The sequence below is a fragment of the Corylus avellana genome, chromosome 10 (genome assembly GCF_965113065.1).
Source record: "Corylus avellana chromosome 10, dhCorAvel1.hap1.2, whole genome shotgun sequence".
NCBI classification, from domain to species: domain Eukaryota; kingdom Viridiplantae; phylum Streptophyta; class Magnoliopsida; order Fagales; family Betulaceae; genus Corylus; species Corylus avellana.
Genome location: NC_142499.1, coordinates 16,302,597 through 16,321,716, shown reverse-complemented (window position 1 = coordinate 16,321,716; position 19,120 = coordinate 16,302,597).

Genomic DNA, 19,120 nt, shown 5'->3' with positions numbered 1-19,120 from the left:
TGGTAACCAATTTTTATATATATTAATATAATATAATATAATATAATATAATATATACTTAATTACCAGGTCCAGGTTTTTTATATATATACTTAATTACCTAAATTATATATATATATATATATATATATATATATGTACCCGGTTCCAGTAACCCGATAAAAATTGGGTTCCAAAAATCGGGTACCAGAGCCAAAACCGGGTTCCCTGTTTCCGGTTTCCCAGTTTCTTAGTTCCGGTTCACTAGTAATTTTTGACACCCTAGTTTTCGGTTACACTAAACACCAAAAAAATACAAAAATTTAAAAATAATTTACACCAAAATAAATAGAGAATAAAATCTCTGATATTATTGCTTAAATTGCGATGAATTCCATCCAAATGTTAGACTTAGACTAGGTAACACGAAATGTAGACAAAAACTTTTTCCAAAGCTTATCCACATGAGACACGAAAGTCAAAGATGAGAAGATGAGAATGGATAGGACGTGGTCTTGTTTCCCCACGATGGAAAGTTTAGGTCAAATTACTCAAGAAATGGAACAAACTTTCCCAAATATTCAACACATTAATCCTGTGTTTTTTTTTTTTTTCTAATTGTGTATTTTGAACGCAGGTTGATGTTGGACCGAAGAAAAAGTAACATGGACTGCACGTGGGTTGTTAATAACAACAGTCGTGTCCTTTTTTTTTTGTGTGTTTTTTACTCCAAAATCTCCCTTTTAGACTTTTCTCCCTCCCGAAAGGGCCAATTTGTAATAGTGGCTTGTCCGATTGCCGTTAATACAAGGGAAAAGATGAATCCAAACAAATGACTGTTCACAGTCAAAGGCACGAATGGCTGCGTGGGAAGACAATGGTGCCCTCCCCTCCCTCTCGCCCAACTGTACAACATGGGCAGTGGTTTTCAAGTCCACTCTAAAAAGGATTGAGAGTTAGAGTCTTAGACGCATCATCTTTATGGGCCCCTTTAACACTATGCCACATGGGGCAAGCAATAAACCATTACAATTTTTTATTTTATTTTATTTTTAAATAATGTCCTTCAGTATATTTCTATGTAACTGTTATATAATTGGATAATGTGTAACTTTCGAATCAGTACTATAAAAAAAAAAAAAAAAAAAAACGTCGATTTAATAGTTAATTTTTACTACTACATCAGTTAAATAGGATGAGAATATAATATGTAGTATTACTCTATAATTGAGGTAACAACATTATCAGGTGAACTTAGAATTTCAAAAGGAAAGAAAGAATGATAGAGGTGACGGCTTCAAACTTGTATACCAATTAATGGTCTCATAAAATGAGATGTGGTTCTCAAAAGGTAGCTCAATTGGCTGGGACCACACTTAACGAAGTGAAGGTCACAAGTTCGAATCCCCCTCCCCCTCTTGTGTGGACATGTCAAAAAAAAAAAATAAATAAAATGAGATGTGGCTTTTGACATGTCCACACAAGGGAAGGGGAGTGGGGGATTCGAACTAGTGACCTCCACTTTATGAGGCGTGGTACACAGCCAATAGAACTACTCCTTGGGGACGAGATGTGGCTTTTGAGTGAGACAAACAGGTCCAGAATTCTATGCATGGATTGGTATGGAGCCGCCGGTTTTGACAAAATTACGATAAATCTCTCACAAATCTTTTTTCGCAATTAATTCAGGGAAGAAAGAATCCTCTCTATATTATTATTTTTATTAAAAAAAAAGAAAGAAAACGTATTGGAAGAGTGGGAAGCCCACTGGTGGCGTGCAAATTCAAACTCCGACTCTGTGCCGATGTGTTATTGACGTGGAGTGGGCCCGTGGGCCGACCCAGTCTCTCTCTTGTCTGGTGGCTAACCACAAACGCCCGTGAGTCAAATTTATTCCCTCCACCCCACACCGGAAGATCCGAAAAAACCGAAACCATTTTCAGACTAACCATGACCCACATGTGACATGTCCAAAATGGCATGTGAATATGTGATCATCAATGGCCATCCGTGCCAACCATGACATGCCCATGGATGTATATGTATTATCCCATCAAGAAAAAAAGGGCTACACTTTGTGTCATGGTCAGGGCTGAGTCAGAAATTGGGACCTCATTCATGACTCACCATCCTCTTATAATCTGTCTTTATGTTCGTATGCCGACAAATTTCCTTCTCATCATACATCAAACCCTTCACCTTCTTTCCATAATCGCTAAAATGGGTTTTCTTTTTTCTTTTTCTTTTTTCAATATTTTGGAATGATATCTCCAGCTTCAATATTATTATTAATTACTGCTGATTTACTTCCTTGTTAGCGCAGCCCCCATTGCTCGAAGCTTCTTGAAGCTTCCTGTCTTTAATTTTCTCAAACAGGTAAAGTGAAAGATGGAAAAATTCTTTATTTTGTTTATATGACCAATCAAAAGGGAGAGAAAACAAAAATAAATTCGAACTAATAACCTCCCATCATATAAGCCGTAGTGTGATTGTCGGCAGATCGATTTAGCTGATCTAAAAGTCAAAACCATGGATAATTGGTAAAGAAAGAATATGTTTGCTAATAAATGTCTTTGGGACATTATTAAAAGTTTCTTTCCAACTACATTTAATCAATTTTCTATACAACCATCTTCTTATTTTCAAAAAGAAAATAAGAATCTTATCAAAGTGTCATCACCAATAAAGAACAAATAACATTTCAAACCACATTGTCTGTTTCGAGACCAAAACCATATCTTCATCATTGTCTTAAAAATTGTAAACATTATGCTCAAGATACTGGTAATTAAAATTAGCAAGACCTATAAATAATCAAATAATTGTAATAAAGTAATAAACCACACTTGCTGGGGAGTAGTGTATGTTAACAAACGATCGAATCCATGACCAAAAAGCTATGCCTCAATAGTGTTTTTTGGGTTTTCTCTGCTGTGGATTGCATCATACATGCAGGCCAGAAACACAAGAGGATTTCTTAAACATTAATTTGCTCAGGATTAAGTTGTATAAAATGCAATCAAATGTGCATTATTTTTGTCTGTTTAAGAAAGTAGTTAGGTCAGACATATATGTAAATATACATATACACACATGCGGAGACAATTTAAAATGGTTTTGTAAACTAATTTGTGTGGCTTAATTAATAATGTTTAAATTAAGAACGTACACCATTTTTTTTTTTTTTTTTTTTTGTTTAGTTTATGTTGCTGAAATGTGGACGTGGGTTTAGACTGAGTGGGTTTTGGTTTAGGGCATGACCTCACGAACTAATCCCATCATGAGGCATGCCGTAATTTGGCTTTCAGACAATAATTAATTAATTAATTAATCGTAATTATTATTATTATTTTTTTCCTATTGATTTATGAGTGGGGTGACATATGTGGTGACATCGGATCCCACCAGGCACCAGCCAACAGAAACAATATATCTACGGCCTGCCTCGCCTCGTCGTTGTCTGAATGAGGAAGGAAAAAAGCATTAATTGGTGCGCTAAAATTTCCGGCGGCTTCCTGTCATCGTTTTTCACCAGACTACAGGTGTAAAATGCTGCACTAATAAGTCATGAGAAAGGGAAGTCCAAGAAAACAACTACTCCACTACATTGGACATGACACTTTTGATGCCTGAAACGTTTTTTATATTTTATTGGGTTTTGTTTTATCTGCTCGTTCGTGTAACGCGGGATAAGAATTTTTTAATTTCAAATAAAATGGATAATTTTTGTATTTAATGTTAAAGTATATCAAGCACTCAAGAGGTCGAACACAGACTCGAGCGCAGTAACAAAGAAGTTTGTAATCCAAGTGCGCTCGAGTGCAATATCGGAGAAAAATGAAGAGAAGCAAGCTCGTCTCGTACCTACAGGAAAGCTAAAGCTTAATATGTAAAGATTTTTTATATCACTCAAAGTAACTTTGGCTGTGATAAAATATTTTGTAGAAAGAAAGAAGCTCAACCATTAGAAGACTTGGACAACAAGAAAACTTGGACAACAAGAAAACCAATTACAAGATCTCCTTCTTCTTAGTGTAAAAGGATTTTTGACTTTATTGTATTAGGGTTAGCTGTGTAACCCTAGTAGTATATATATATACTACATCAATGAACTTGTAAAATTATCAACTTTGAATCAGGGCCGGCTTAATGTATTTGGGGGCTTTAGGCGAAATTTTGAAGTTAGACCTTATTTTTTTTAATGTTTAAATATTAATTAAATAACATTTATTTTAATAATATTATTATATTTTTATAATATTATTATTATTTTCATTCTCATGGTTGTTTCATGACTTTTAAGTTTAACTTTTAACTAGTTGCCCAAAAAAATTGATGTGGCATATTTGTTATATTGGGTTAATTGGTCTTATTTTATAATTGGCTTATTATATTTGAGCCTTATTTTAGAGGTCTTAAATTTTTATGGGAAAAAATTTTAGGCCTTATTTAAAAAAAAATAATTAGGCCTTAAGTTAAAATAAAATTAAAAATTTTTTTGGGCCTTATTAAAAAAAATTTTGGGCCTTACTAACTGGGGCCCTAGGCGACCGCCTCAGTGGCCTAGCTATTGAGTCGGTCTTGCTTTGAATACACATTCTCAAAGTTTTTCATTTAAACTTTTAAAAAATTTAAATAATATCATATCGTGATTATGTAATCATCTAGCTTATGGTCCCTAAAGATATCTTGTACTTTGCAGGCAAGTTTCCAATACTCCATGCTTGGGTTACTTCGGTATCTACCTAGTAAACCCACAATGACAACATAATCAATGTCCGGCCGTGTACATGTTTAGGTGTATATAAAGCTTCCAACCGAAGAAGCATATGGAATGCCCTTCATATCATTCTCTATATCGCTCTTTGGGCATTGCAAAACACTGAGCCTGTTTCCATTTGCCTTTTTCTGCTATTAGGTTTGTTGGACGTGCCTATGTAATGTTAATATTAGCAAGTCCTTTAATACACTACCTTTAAATTGTGATCATCAAATATATATATATATATATAAAAAAAAAAAAAAAAAAAGGGGTGGGTGGGGGGGGAAGAGTTTGAACTTTGAAGGATTGGTTTTTGGCGTTATGTAGGCTAGATTTCAAAATTTAATTGAGTAGGGGAACAGAGCATTGTAGTAATCACGTCTCTATGCATGTCTGATTGCTTTTGAGATAAATTTTAGGGGTAAATAGATTGCTATGATAGGAAGGTATAACAAGACATCACTGTGAAAGAAACAGGTTAATCGGAAGATCCTTATCAATATCACCCATCTTAATCATGGACTTTAGCAGAGGAAGATGTCACTATCAAACGATGATGCAAGCAATGGGTTGGTTTTTTCTTCTTTTTTTAATCCTTTTAAATCATTGGATGCCTTCTTCTATTCTTTTGTCAAGAATCTTTTAAAATTTATAAAATGTATTAAATAAAAGGAGTCATAATGTTTTTTCACATAAATTAAGAATTAAGAAAGATGCATATTATAAGAGAAATTGTAAACTTATAGCTTTCCAACTTATTATATTTTTTAGATTATTATTATTATTATTATAACTAAAAACAAACAACACGGTAACAAAAATAGAAAGTTACATTATCCAAAATAAAAATTTAATCTTAACCGCAATCTACCCAGAGCTCTAGAAGGGATACTCGAAGGTGATGAAAACAATCAATAATATTGCTGACAAAGTTGGTTGTAGCAGTCGATAGTCAACATTGTGGCTATCAACAAAAGGAATTCATTTTAACTTAGCTCCTGTTAGACCAAGAGGTAGTGGTTACAATGGTGAAGAGGACACTATTTGACGTGGTAAGATAGAGAACTACCAAGATTAGATATTTTTGAAGTCCAAATCTAGATCTTTAATTTCTGGTGCACCAAAAGGGCTTTACAAATGATTTACGAGAGATGCTGTGATGGATGAGATCAGTTGCAGATGAACAAGAGGAGTGACGACGCGTGGAGTACACATGCAAGGGAGGGGAGTCGTGGATGGTTGAGTGGTGGTCGGCGATGGAAAAGGAGGTGCAAATGGGTAGTCGAGGTTATGGATTTTCAATAAATCTAACCCCTAATAATCCAAACAAAAGACTATAAAAATTGTTGATACACAGTTTTCCAAGATGGTGACGTGGCACGCCTTGTTGAGGGGGTTGTTGAGAGCTTCGAGGATACTTCAGGCTACACACACAAAGAACAAACAGGATTAGAGCCCCCGATGGTGTCCCAGGGAGGAAGCTCTGATGCCTAAGTCAGAATGTGAGGAAAGAGTGTACAAGCAACCAAAGTTTTTTAAAGCTAGGATTGCGCATACCTTTGATTGAAATCGAGACTTGTATTTATAGGCATAGAGTAGAATTTGTTTCCCGCACGTCTTGGGATTCCTATCCCTAAATATCTGTTTCGCAGTTATTTGATAAGGGTAGGAATCCTGGAACAAGTGATAAGGTTTTTGAATTAGATAACCTTTTGAATTTGAATAACTGCTTATCCCGCTTGTGTAGGGGTAGTTTGTATGTGGATAGCCATCTATGTTGTAGAGAGCTTTTTCGAAGGTGAGATAATGATCACTTGTATTAGTTTGAATACTTGCGTATCCTTAGTTGTAAAATGACTGATATACCCTTGGCTCTTGACTATTTTGCTTCCAAGGAGTTGAGTCTCGGGTTCGGCATCCGACACCTATCGAGGAGCAGTCTCGGACTCTTGTCCGAGGCCTCCTCGATTTACGAAACCTCCTCGAGGAAAACTGTCAGAGGCCTTGTCGGGTATATTGTCTTGCTTAGGTCGGGTTTGGGACCCGTTGGGCTTTAGGAGCTAATCCATGGCCCAACATTTACACCCAAATTTCCTGATCTGAAAGATTATGAAAATTTTGTGTTTATGAATGGATCGGCCTTCTGAGCTCATACTTTCTTTAAGTGAAAATTCGAGTCTTCCAAGGTGGGAAATTTGAAATTTGAATTTTGGCGGGAAATTCCCCTCCAATTTTTGCCGAGACGGTTGACATAACCGAGTGTGCATCGATTGTTCCACGTGTCAGTACCAGGATGGACATCTTTTCGGTTGCCGGTTGTCAGCTATCACGCAGGATTTACAAAGGCGCATATTTTTCACCGTACTTATTGCACACATTTTCCGAAGCGCTCTTGGCGGTTTCACATTCTGATCCTTATCTGTTTGACCTTTCGTTTGCCTTCTCAAGTTTTATAAAAGCTTTTTCTCCTCTTATCTTTCTTATTCGCACCAAGTCTCTTGCAAAATTTCTTCTTCTTTTTCTACTCTGTTCTCTGCTCTCTTTTCTGCAACCTTTCTGCTATGTCTCGCAAAGAAGGATCAGAGTCGGATGGTGGTTTGGGTAAAACCTACCCAGCCTTATGGAGGCCAGATCTGACCAAGGAAGATGAGCGCAAAATTATTCTAGACTGCTACATTCCTAAAACGGTGAAGCTCTGTTTCGATAATGAGAGAAAGGGCGCCATAGTGGATGCCGGATGTCACGAGGTCTGCCTCTATGAAAAGATGTTCTGTGCCAACCTCAAGTTGCCTTTCCCAAAAGTTGTACGTGAGCTTTTGGGTCGTCTAAACGTGGCTCCACACCAATTGGTCCCTAACGCTTGGAGGGTGTTTTTTGCTTGTGTGGCCTTATGGCCTATGGTCCTCGAAGAAGGACAAAACCTTACCGTTCCTGAGTTCCTATGGATGTATCGGATCCAAAAGAACCCCAACAGCAACGGGCTGTATAACTTCCAGACGAGGCGTGGGAAGTTTATTTTCATGGACAAGACTTTCACAAGCAACCATGGATGGAAGAAGAAGTATTTCTTCGCCCAAGGGCAATGGGAATTTGCTTCTAGGGAGAAGGCGGAGGGGCCGAGAGTGCCTCGGGAAACGACCACCCCCCATCTGAGCCTCCACAAGGATCTTTGCCAGTCGGATGATGAAATGGTCCGAGTAAACAAGGTTTTGGCCTTGGCCAAGAAACACGAATATATCATGACCTACAAGAAGTTGGTTACGACGGCTAGGTTAAATAGCTGTTTATATACCAACAAAGACGGTGCTGGTAGATCACGGAAGAGACCGGCTCATGCGGTTGTGGATTTGAGCCCTCCGGTGGCCAACACCCGAAGCGCTACCCCCTGAAAGCTTGTGCTTGACAAAGGCAAGAAAAAGGTAGATGAGTCTCGGGTATAGAAGGCTCTGCAGTTGGTTGATGAGCCCAAGGAACCTGAAGTCCCTCATCTGAAGAGGAGGAGACTGATGAAGGGCAGGGGTCCTGCTGTCAAGGCAGAGAAGGGGAAATCCCTCTTTGACGACCTCCTGGTTGCTCGAAGGAGGGTTAATCCAGAGCCCGAAGTGGCGCCAATAACAGCCTACGAGAACATCCTCGCAAACAATCCTATTGTCGCAACTCCCTTGGCAACAACTCCCTTAGAGCCTTTCGGTGCCGCTCCTACCACTGCCATCCCAGTGGAGTCGGTGTCACCCATGCACTCCGATCCCAACATCCAACACCTTCTGGTAGACCCATTCTTGGATAGTTCAGTGGAGCTGAAAGAGAATAGACTGCGTACCGAGGCGGGGGAAGAAGAAAGAAGGCCTCGGGTTCTTTCTCAAATTGCCGAGGAGTGGTCTCGAGCTCCAATGCTGGCACCCGAGGTTCGTCTCAGGCTCCAACACCGATTGCTAAGGCCGAGGCTGCATCTAGGTCTGAGGCCTCTTCAAGCTATTCTTTGGTGAAGCCCCAAAATGTTGACTGGACTGTGGGGAAGCCCCTGTCTAGGTTTAGTGGACAATTACTGGGGAACCCATTCCAGGCCTTAGTAGAGCTGGTTCCTCTGGACAGTTTGACAGGTGAGCGTGACATCTCTGCTAAAGGTATGGCGAAGTCGATGTTATTCAATCAACTATGTGTAAGTGTCATTCTTCATGCATACCTCCCTTTTTTTTTTTTGTTATAAGTTGTTCTCCGTTTTGACCAACTTTGTTTATTGCAGGGCGCCATGAAGTCAGTAGTTCTATACTGCTACTTCAAGAAGTTTTCCCAAGAGTCAGCCTCGGGATCCGAGAGCCTTCAGAGTAGACTTGCAGCTTCTGAAGTTGAGAACACCAAATTAAGGGACACGCTAGCTCGACAAGATAAAGGGCCGCTTCTTCTCGGCCAATTACAGTCGGTGACTCAAGCTGGGCCTACACAAGCCAAGTATAGAGTCTCGAATTTGTCTTCTGAGCTGCAGACCCTTCGTGCTGAACACTCGAAGCTTCAAGAGGATCATTCTATCATTAAAGACGATCTGCATCAACTCGAAGAGAAGCATGCAGAAGTTCTAGAGCAGCTGAAGGTTTCTTAGGCTGAGGCTGGCAGTCACAATGCCAAACTCAAAGAGGTCGTCGAAGGTCAAACAGTTGCCGAGGAGCGGCTTAAATTCTTTCGAGGAAAGCTTGATGAAAAGAAGCTACGATTAGAAGAAGCCGAGGCCCGATCTTCCAACTATCTACAATAGCTGTCGCACGCTTCATGGACTCCGGACAGTGCCTGGACAGATGGGATCATCCTTGGTTTCGAGACCTTTTGGTCTTGGGCCAAGGACCCTGCCCATACAATAGCACGGTGAAGCCTGAGACTATCCCTGTTTCTGATAAAGCTTTAAAACAGCTTATCGTCTCGGGTCAGATTTGATGCCTAATGCCGTGGGGATTGATAAGTTTGCTCATCAGCCATTTTCGGATTTCGAGGAGTCCTCGGGTAGTGAAGGGATTGCTTCTGGACACGGTGCTGAGACCCCATCCGCTGCCAAGGCTCAAGCTGTAGACCCAAAAGAGGGCTAGTGTGTTCTTGTTTTGCTTGTAATAAAATAGTTAGTATATCAAAAATTTAAAATTCAAGACTTTAATGAAATGCATCCTTTTTCATTTATCTTGTCTTGTCGTCGTTATTTAGTAGCGTAATTTTAGCTATGTGTTCATTCTCGGAAAAAACGTGTAACATTTTTCGAACACACCTTTTCCTGAAGGATTTACGTTCTTGATAAGTTATTTTTTCCGAGTTTTGTTTAACCTTTTTTTAGCACACCTTTTTTAAAGGATTTCTGCTCTTAACAGGCTATTTGTTTGACCTTTTTCGAACACACCTCTTCTGAAGGTTTTACGATCTTTACGGGCCATTGGTTTAACCTTCTTCGAACACACATTCTTTGAAGGTTTTACGTTCTTTACGGGTTGTTGGTTTAACCTTCTTCGAACGCACATTCTTTGAAGGTTTTACGTTCTTTACGGATTGTTTCTCGAAGAACTATGTTTCATCAAGTTCGTTCTCAAGAAGTTCCTAAGTTTTTTCCGATGGCTTTTTGGCCGTTTACCTCGAGGGTGATTTTGTTTACCTTGTCTTTGGTATACTTGAAAGGTTATTGAAACTTCAGGAGATTCTTTTATTTAACAAAACGTAACGAAAATTACAAAGAAAATAAGAATCAAACAAGAATCGCCTTACTATAATAACTTAGACAAAGTACTTCTTGAGGTGCTCGGCATTCCACGACCTGGGGAGCGCTTTATCCTCTATATTCTCAAGGTGGTAAGCTCTCGCTCTTCCACATTCGACCACTCTGTAGGGTCCTTCTTAGTTTGGAGCTAACTTTCCTTCAGTAAGATCTTTGATGGCAATAGTGATCTTTCGTAAAACCAGGTCCCCAACCTTGAAGCTTCTATGCTTGACCCCTTTGTTAAAATAATGAGCTACTTTCTCCTGGTATGCTGACATGCTTACTTGGGCCTGGTCCCATTTCTCCTGCAGCAAGTCTAGATGTAGCTTGAGGCCTTCATCATTAGTCTCGGGATGGAAGGTCTCAACTCGGCAGATACCCGAGCCTACCTCGGCTGGGATGATTGCCTCGATCCTGAAAGCCAAGGCATATGGGGTCTCCTCGGTTGGAGTTCTTCTCGTTGTTCGGTATGCCCACAAGACTTTTGGAAGATCATCTGCCCAATCTCCCTTCCGATCTCCAAGTTTAATTTTCAAAATTTTAAAAATTGTCTTGTTGGTAGCTTCTACTTATCCGTTCACCTAGGGATGACCTAGAGAAGAGTAGTAGTTTCTTATATGAAGCTTCGCACACCATTCTCAGAATGACTCGCAGTCAAACTGCCTCCCATTATCAATGACAAACGCATGTGGAATACCATACCGGCATACGACGTTCTTCCACAAGAGCCGCTCTATGCTTTTGGCTATGATGTTTACTAGGGCTTCTACTTCTGCCCATTTGGTGAAATAATTCACTATTACAATTGTAAATCGAACACCCCCATTCCACCACTATATCTACCCCTCATTGTAAGAAGGGTCATGGTGAAGAGATTGAACTCAGATCTTCTGGGGGTTTTTTTATAATGTTGGCGAAGCGTTGGCACTGGTCATAATTTTTCAATGTCTGTACTGAGTCTCGACTCATTTTCGGCCAGTAGAAACTGGCTCTAACTGCTTTATGTGCCAACACCCTTGCTCCCGAGTGATTGCCACAGATACCTTCATGGATCTCACGGAGGACATAGTCACTCTCTTCCTTGGAGATACATTTGAGGAGTGGCAGCATGAAGCCTCGCTTGTACAGAGTCCCATTAATAATGGTAAACCTGGCAGCTCTAGCTCTCACCTGAGTTGCTAACTTCTTATCTGAGGGAAGAATCCCCTGTTCGAAGTACTCCCTTATGCTCCTCTGCCACCCAGGTATAGTCTCGGTAACCGAGACCTAGACCGCCTCGGCTACGGCAAGTCGTGTTACAGTTTGAATTGGCCCTTCGTGTTCTTCTGTGACACTGGCGGCTGTCGACACCATTCGAGCTGGCTGATCAGCTCTTTCATTCTCTTCTCTTGGAATCTTCATAATACATAAATTTTTGAACAAATTCTGTAAACTCTGTACTTTTGATAAGTGCTGCTTCATTTTGTCTCATTTGGCTTCGAATTCTCCTCGGATATGTTCGACAATTACCTGCGAATCGCTTCATAATTTGATAAACTCATCTCCCATCTCACGAGCTAAACCGAGTCCTACTAAAACTACCTCATACTCGGCCTCATTATTAGTTGTCTTCAATTCCAGCCTTCAGGAGCTGCATAACTCTTCCCCCTCCGGGGTGATTAATACTACACATGCTCCACTATTCTTCCTTGTAGAGGATCCATCTACGTAGACTACCCATGTCTCGTCTTTCTGCCATTCCTGGGTGACAGATAGATTGGTAAATTCTACTAAGAAATCAGTCAATACCTATCCTTTAATAGCGTTCCTCGGGAGGAACTCAATATCAAATACTCCGATTTCGATTGCCCAGTTAGCTAATCTGCCAGACAGATCTAACTTTCTGAGTACTTTCTTTAATAGATACTCGGTCAAGACTCTTATAGTATGAGCTTGGAAATATGGGCGGAGCTTTTTGGAAGCGATAGTTAGCGCAAATGCCAACTTCTCCATCTGAGGGTACCACTCTTCTGCTCCTCTCAGTGCTCTGCTAATAAAATAAACTGGCTTCTGTATGCCATTTTCTTCTCGGATAAGGGCTACACTAACTGCTGTTTGGGAGACAACTTGGTATAAATACAGTGCTTCTCCGGGAATAGTTCTGCTTAACAGGGGTGGACTTGTTAAATACTTATTTAACTACTCAAAAGCCTCTTCACACTCTTCAGACCACTCAAATGCTTTCCTCAAGATTTTAAAGAATGGAAGGCACTTATCGGTTGACCGAGAGATGAATCGGTTCAACGATGCAACCCTACCCGTCAACTATTGAAGTTGCTTTATACTCTTAGGGGATTGCATGCCCAAGACTGCTTGGATCTTTTTGAGATTAGCTTCTATTCCTTGCCCTGTAACCGATGAATTTTTTCGATGATATTCCAAATGCACATTTCGCGGGATTCAACTTCATCCCGTACTGCTTCAATGTTCTAAACGTCTCATGCAGGTCGTCTACATGGTCTTCTAGTGGCACACTCTTAACCAGCATGTCATCAACATAAACCTCCATATTACGCCCGATCTGGTCTCAAAACATCTTATTAACCAGTCTTTGTTATGTCCCTCCTGCATTCTTCAAACTGAAAGGCATAACGTTATAGCAGTACAGGCATCGGTCAATGATAAACGCGGTCTTCTCACGGTCTTCTGGATGCATGTAGATCTGGTTGTAACCAGAAAAAGCGTCATAAAGCTTAACATGCCATATCCAGCTGTTGAATCTACCAAAGCATCAATGTGTGGCAGAGGAAAGCTGTCTTTCGGGCATGCTTTGTTGAGGCTTGTAAAGTCCACGCACATTCTCGACTTTCCGTTGGTTTTTTTGACCAGCACAACATTGGCCAACCAGTCGGGATAGTATACTTCTTCTATAAATCGAGCCTTGAGTAGCTTCTCTACTTCCTCTGCTATGGCCATATTCCGCTCTGGGGCAAACTTCCTTCGCTTTTGCTTCACTAGCTTCATGCTTGGCTACACATTAAGCTAGTGAAGAATGTCATCGGGATTGATTCCTAGCATATCTTCGTGAGTCCATGCAAATACCTCCATGTTCCCTCGGAGAAAGGTTACGAGAGCGTCTCGGACTCTCGAGGCGAGTTGTGTTCTGATCTTCACCACTTTGCCTTCCCCTAGCTTCATGTCTTCTAATGGCTCGGCCAGTTCCCCTTTTGGGGGGTCTTTGCTTTTGCTACCCACCGTGCCGACTATCAACGGACCATGATCTGTATTCTTTTTTAGGGAGATGTTATAACATTTCCTCGTTGAGGTTTGATACCCTTCACCTCTCCGACCCCTTTCTCCGTAGGAAACTTCATCATCAAATGGTAAGTTGAAGTTGCAACCTTCAACTTATTGAGGGATGGTCAACCAATAATTGCATTATAAGCCGATGGTCAATCTACCACCAAGAAATCCACCATGGCTGTAGATTGCTTGGGAGCTATCCCTACAGTAACCGAGAGAGAGATGAGTCCTATCGGCTGGACTTGCTCTCCTGCAAACCCTACCAAAGGTGAATCAAATGGTTGGATCCTATCCCGGTCAACGCCCATCTGCTTGAAGACTGGCCAGTACAAAATATCAGTTGAACTACCATTATCCACTAAGATGCGGTGGATTTTATGGTTGGCAACCATTAGCGTAACTACTAATTCATCATCATGGGGGAATATGTCCCCCCTAGTGTCTTCTTCAGAGAATGATATAGTCATCAACTCCTTCTTTGCAAACTTTGAAGGTCTCTCTACCGACAAAACTTCACTATCAGCTGTCGTTCTTCTTGCATAAGCCTTTCTAGAGGAACTAGACCTTCCTCCGCCAGCTACTCCTCCTGAGATGGTGTGGATCTCCATCACTACATCTTGATGTCGAGGCAGATGGGCATCCCTAGCGTGTCTCGGTTCTGCCTGTTGATTGTGCATTGGTTCAACATACCGATCATCCCTCGACCTGGCTTCTCGGTTTTCTTCGAGTAACGGGAGTTCCTAGTTTCTCCCTCAATCTCGCTCATCTGCCAGGAATCTCACCAACTTCCCATTTCTGATGTGATTTTCAATCTCTTGCCGCAAGGTTATGCACTCCTCAGTTAAGTGACCATGCTCACGATGATACTTGCAGAATTTTTGAGGGTCACGTGACTCACATCTTTTAGGGTTGCCTTTCAACTTGCTCGGCCACTTGATGACAGGATCCCTCTTGATCTCCATGAATACCTTAGTCATACTAGTATTCAGTGGAGTGAACCTCGAGCTCTGCAGTTTTTGAGGATCCATCCTCGGGTATGATGGGGCCACCTTTCCTGATTTCTTCACATTCTTCTCTTCTTTCTTTCCAACGCTAGCCAATACTATCTTAACAGTACTACTCTTGGCTTGGATTTCCTCTCTTTGAGAATTCATGAAAGCTTTTACAGTTTCTTCTTGATTAATGTATTCCTCGACCTTTTTCATGAATTGACTAAGAGTCACTAATTTGAAACTTTCGATAGTCGGCCATCAACGGCCCTTCAGCCCTTACTCCATGCATCAAAGCATCGATCACTGTCTACTCATTTGGGCTTTCAATCATCAGCTTCTCCTGGTTGAACCTGAGCATGAATTCCTTCAATGATTCCTCCTTCCCTTGAACAAGGGAGAGTAAATAGGCCGGATTCTTCTTCCTCTTTTGAGTAGCTAAGAATTCACTTAAAAAGAGGCGCCCTAGAGTTTTGAAGTTATCTATTGAATTGGCTAGGAGCCTTCCGAACCAATCCTTAGCCACTCCAGCCAAAGTTAGGGGGAAAGCCCTGCAAGAAATCTCGTCTAAGGTGCTGTGGAGGATAAAATGCGCACGAAGACTCTCCATATGTTCTGTAGGATCCCCTGTGCCATCATAGTTATTGACTTGGGGCATTTTGAACTTGTCAGGGAAGGGATAATTCATGACCCTAGTGGTGAAGGGCAGATTCATGTTCTCCATGAGTTCCTCTCCATTGGATTGCTCTCCGCCATTAGCTATTTGGCGAGTCATCTCTTCATACTTTTTCTTGAGATTTTACAGGTCAGCATTAACGTTGCTCTCGTTATGCCCTTCAGTACGGCGATCCTCCTGGTGAGGAGATTGCTCCCTTCGAGATCTAGTATGACTAGACCTCTCGGGGTTTGTTTGCTGACGATCTTCTTTGTTCTGGACAATTGTGTGATGGCTGGCTTGAACTGAACTTATATCATCTTCGTGATCATGACCTTGGGCCAGCTTCCCTCTACAGATTTTGGCGTGTCTCTCCTTCTCACGCCTTTCCTCACGTTTTTTGGTTCGCCTTTCCTCCTGCTCTTAATCCCTCCGGCTATTTCAACCTTCAGCAATCGTGAGCCTGGTGGCGAGATCCTCATTTTGCTTCTGTAAAGCATTCAGGGACTCAGTCATCTGCTTCATGAAATCAGCTAAATCAGGAGGAACTCCAGTTGCCTTGCGAGGCACGCCGGCTTGACGCCCTGATTGAGAACGGGAACGTGTAGTCACTATATCGGAATAATGTAGAGTGAGAATTGATCAAACGAATGAAACAGGTTCCCACGGACGGCGCCAAATTGTTGATACACAATTTTTTGAGATGGTGACGTGGCACGCCTTGCGGGGGGTGTTGAGAGCTTCGAGGATACTTCAGGCTACACACACAAAGAACAAATAGGATTAGAGCCCCCAGTAGTGTCCCTGCGGGGAAGTTCCGATGCCTAAGTCAGAATGTAAGGAAAGAGTGTACAAGCAACCAAAGTTTTTTAGAGCTAGGATTGCGCTTACCTTTGATTGAAATCGAGGCTTGTATTTATAGGCATGGAGTAGAATTTGTTTCCCGCAACGTCTCGGGATTCCTATCCCTAAATATCTATTTCGCAGTTATTTGATAAGGGTAGGAATCCTGGGACAAGTGATAAGGTTTTTGAGTTAGATAACCTTTTGAATTTGAATAACTGTTTATCCCGCTTGTGTAGGGGTAGTTTGTATATGGATAGTCATCTATGCTGTAGAGAGCTTTTTCGAAGGTGAGATAATGATCACTTGTATTAGTTTGAATACTTGCGTATCCTTAGTTGTAAAATGACTGATCTACCCTTGGCTCTTGACTATTTTGCTTCCGACGAGTTGGGTTCGGCATCCGACACCTACCGAGGAGTAGTCTCGGACTCTTGTCCAAGGCCTCCTCGGTTTACGAAACCTCCTTGGGGAAAGCTAGCCAAGGCCATGTCGGGTATGCTGTCTTGCTTAGGTCAGGTTTGGGACCCGTTGGGCTTTAGGAGCTGATCCATGGCCCAGCAAAAACTATAGGATAAAAAAGGGAAGTAACAAAAAGAAAATGGTGAAAGAAAAACGTAAGGATTGTGGTGGGGAGAAGAGGAAAGTGCTTATGCTTTTCCCTCTTCCTTGATTGAGATCTAAGAGGGGGAGGTTTTTGAATAAGGAGAGAGAAAGAGAAATGCCTTCTACATTTTTAAGATCCACTAATATAAATAATAGCATATTGGGTTGATGGTTTCTTCTCTATCTTAAGAAACCATAGCTCCAAAATTTGCTTCTCAACTTATATTCAAACAGTATGTGACTAATTAGATTGCTACCCTCCTTATATAATGCTAATAATGAGCTTCAAGGTTTTTAATTTGTATTATCTTTTAAGATTTCACACATTCACTTTGAGAAAACATTTACTTCAAACTTTCAGTTGCTCGTATGAGCTAATTCATTACTTACAAAAAAAAATATATAGATATAGAGAGGGAGAGGTGGCTACACAACCCTCTTATATGAAGCGCCAATGAATGATGTATGACCTCGGCTATGTGTTGCCCACAAATAGGGTATGATCCTAGTCTGGCGTGGTACGCCTTTGGCCAGGTGTTGCCTGCTAATGGAGTACGACCTCTGGCCGATTGTGGCATCAAATTCCTTGCTTGTTGTCAGGCTGCAGCCGTTATCATGCGCAATTACATGCTTGCCCACAAGGCATGGATATTACCAGATTTGCTGTAAAAAATAATGGAACAATTAAGATAAAATTATAGGTCAACTATCTTATGCGTCACATCCTCAACTATTTTTTAGACGACTATTGTCCAGGTGCATTAACTCCTATAGGTTAACGGGGGCTCATGGTTTATGCTTGATTATCTCGAGCCTACAAGCTTAGCTTGGGCGGGCTGGGTGGGTATCTAGTATATCACTACCAATATTGTAGAACTAGAATCCACCTAATATTATTAATTTTTTCTTAAGCACATGGCTCAACTCTTTTTTGTTTTGTTTCGTTTTTTTTTTTTTTTTATTCTTTTGCCAAGAATTGATCAATTCAATACTAGCAAGGGGATTGTCAAGGACCAGATTTTGCATATTCCATAGTGGGTTTCTTGAATATCCCATAAGGATCAACAGAATTACCCTGGAAAGTTGAAAGCTACAGCCAAACCTATGTTGTCATTTGATACAATAAAATTTATTTCATTCATGGGTTAAATCAAACAACAACATCAAAAAATAAAATAAAAATACGTGGCTTGTTTCTGATTTCTTTATGTTGCTGCTTTTCCAGCATTAAAAAATGTTCCGAAACTTTTTAAAAGCCTCTTTCATGACAAATCTTTTGGCCTTTTCCTTATGGTTTTATGCTTTCCATGCCTGCTCCCTTACTTTAGTGTCCATTAAACCAAACACTCAAAGAATGCCTTTCCCATTCAACACCCGTACAAAAAGACCTAAAAAAAACAAAAACAAAAAGACTCTTCCTCTTATTAAATGTCAAGTCGCAAATCCACGTTTTCAAAGAAAAAAAAAAATACCCTTTTCCGTGGGGAATAGGGCAATGTACAACTGAAGTCGTAATTGTTAGCATTTACCATTAAAACTTGAACTTAATTTGATTTTGAATTTAGCATTTACTATTAAATTTTGAGGGTCGTTATTAGCAGGCTTTAATGCTTTATATGGCAAATATTGTTAAATCAAAACTAGTAGTCATTCATTATTATTATTATTATTATATAAGAGGGCTTGTTGCGAATCCATTAATTATTAGTGCTCGACTCTTTTGCGGTTGTGCCCATCAAATGTCTTCAAGAAGTATCTGATAAATGTGATAATTAGAACATATCTTCAAGATTTTAGAAAGAAAAAAACTAATAATCATTCTTCATATAGGTTTTCAACATATCATACATTTAGGTGTGACCATAGTAGCATTTATTCACTAAGAACGGTATATGAAGGGCTTAGATAGTGAGAACTGTAAGAGCTCTCTCAAGTAAGAATGAGTCATAGCCTAATATTGCCCCACAATGATCAATGAGAATTTATATGATTTACACTAATTAGGTATGAAGATTTTCAGTGCAGGACTCTAACCCACTTTGAAAATTTACTTAGACTAGGGGCGGCCCCCAAGCCACCATGTTTTTCCCAAAAGTTTTAAAAATTAGAATTTTACTCCCCCAAATTTTTTAATATTTTAGTTTAAACCCCACAAATTTTAAATACTAGTTCCGCCCGTGCTTAGAGCATTAAAGCACCACCCTAGATAATATTCTTCATATAGGTTTGAACATAATGGCTCATACCACATTAGCTTTCACCATATAAGCATTGCT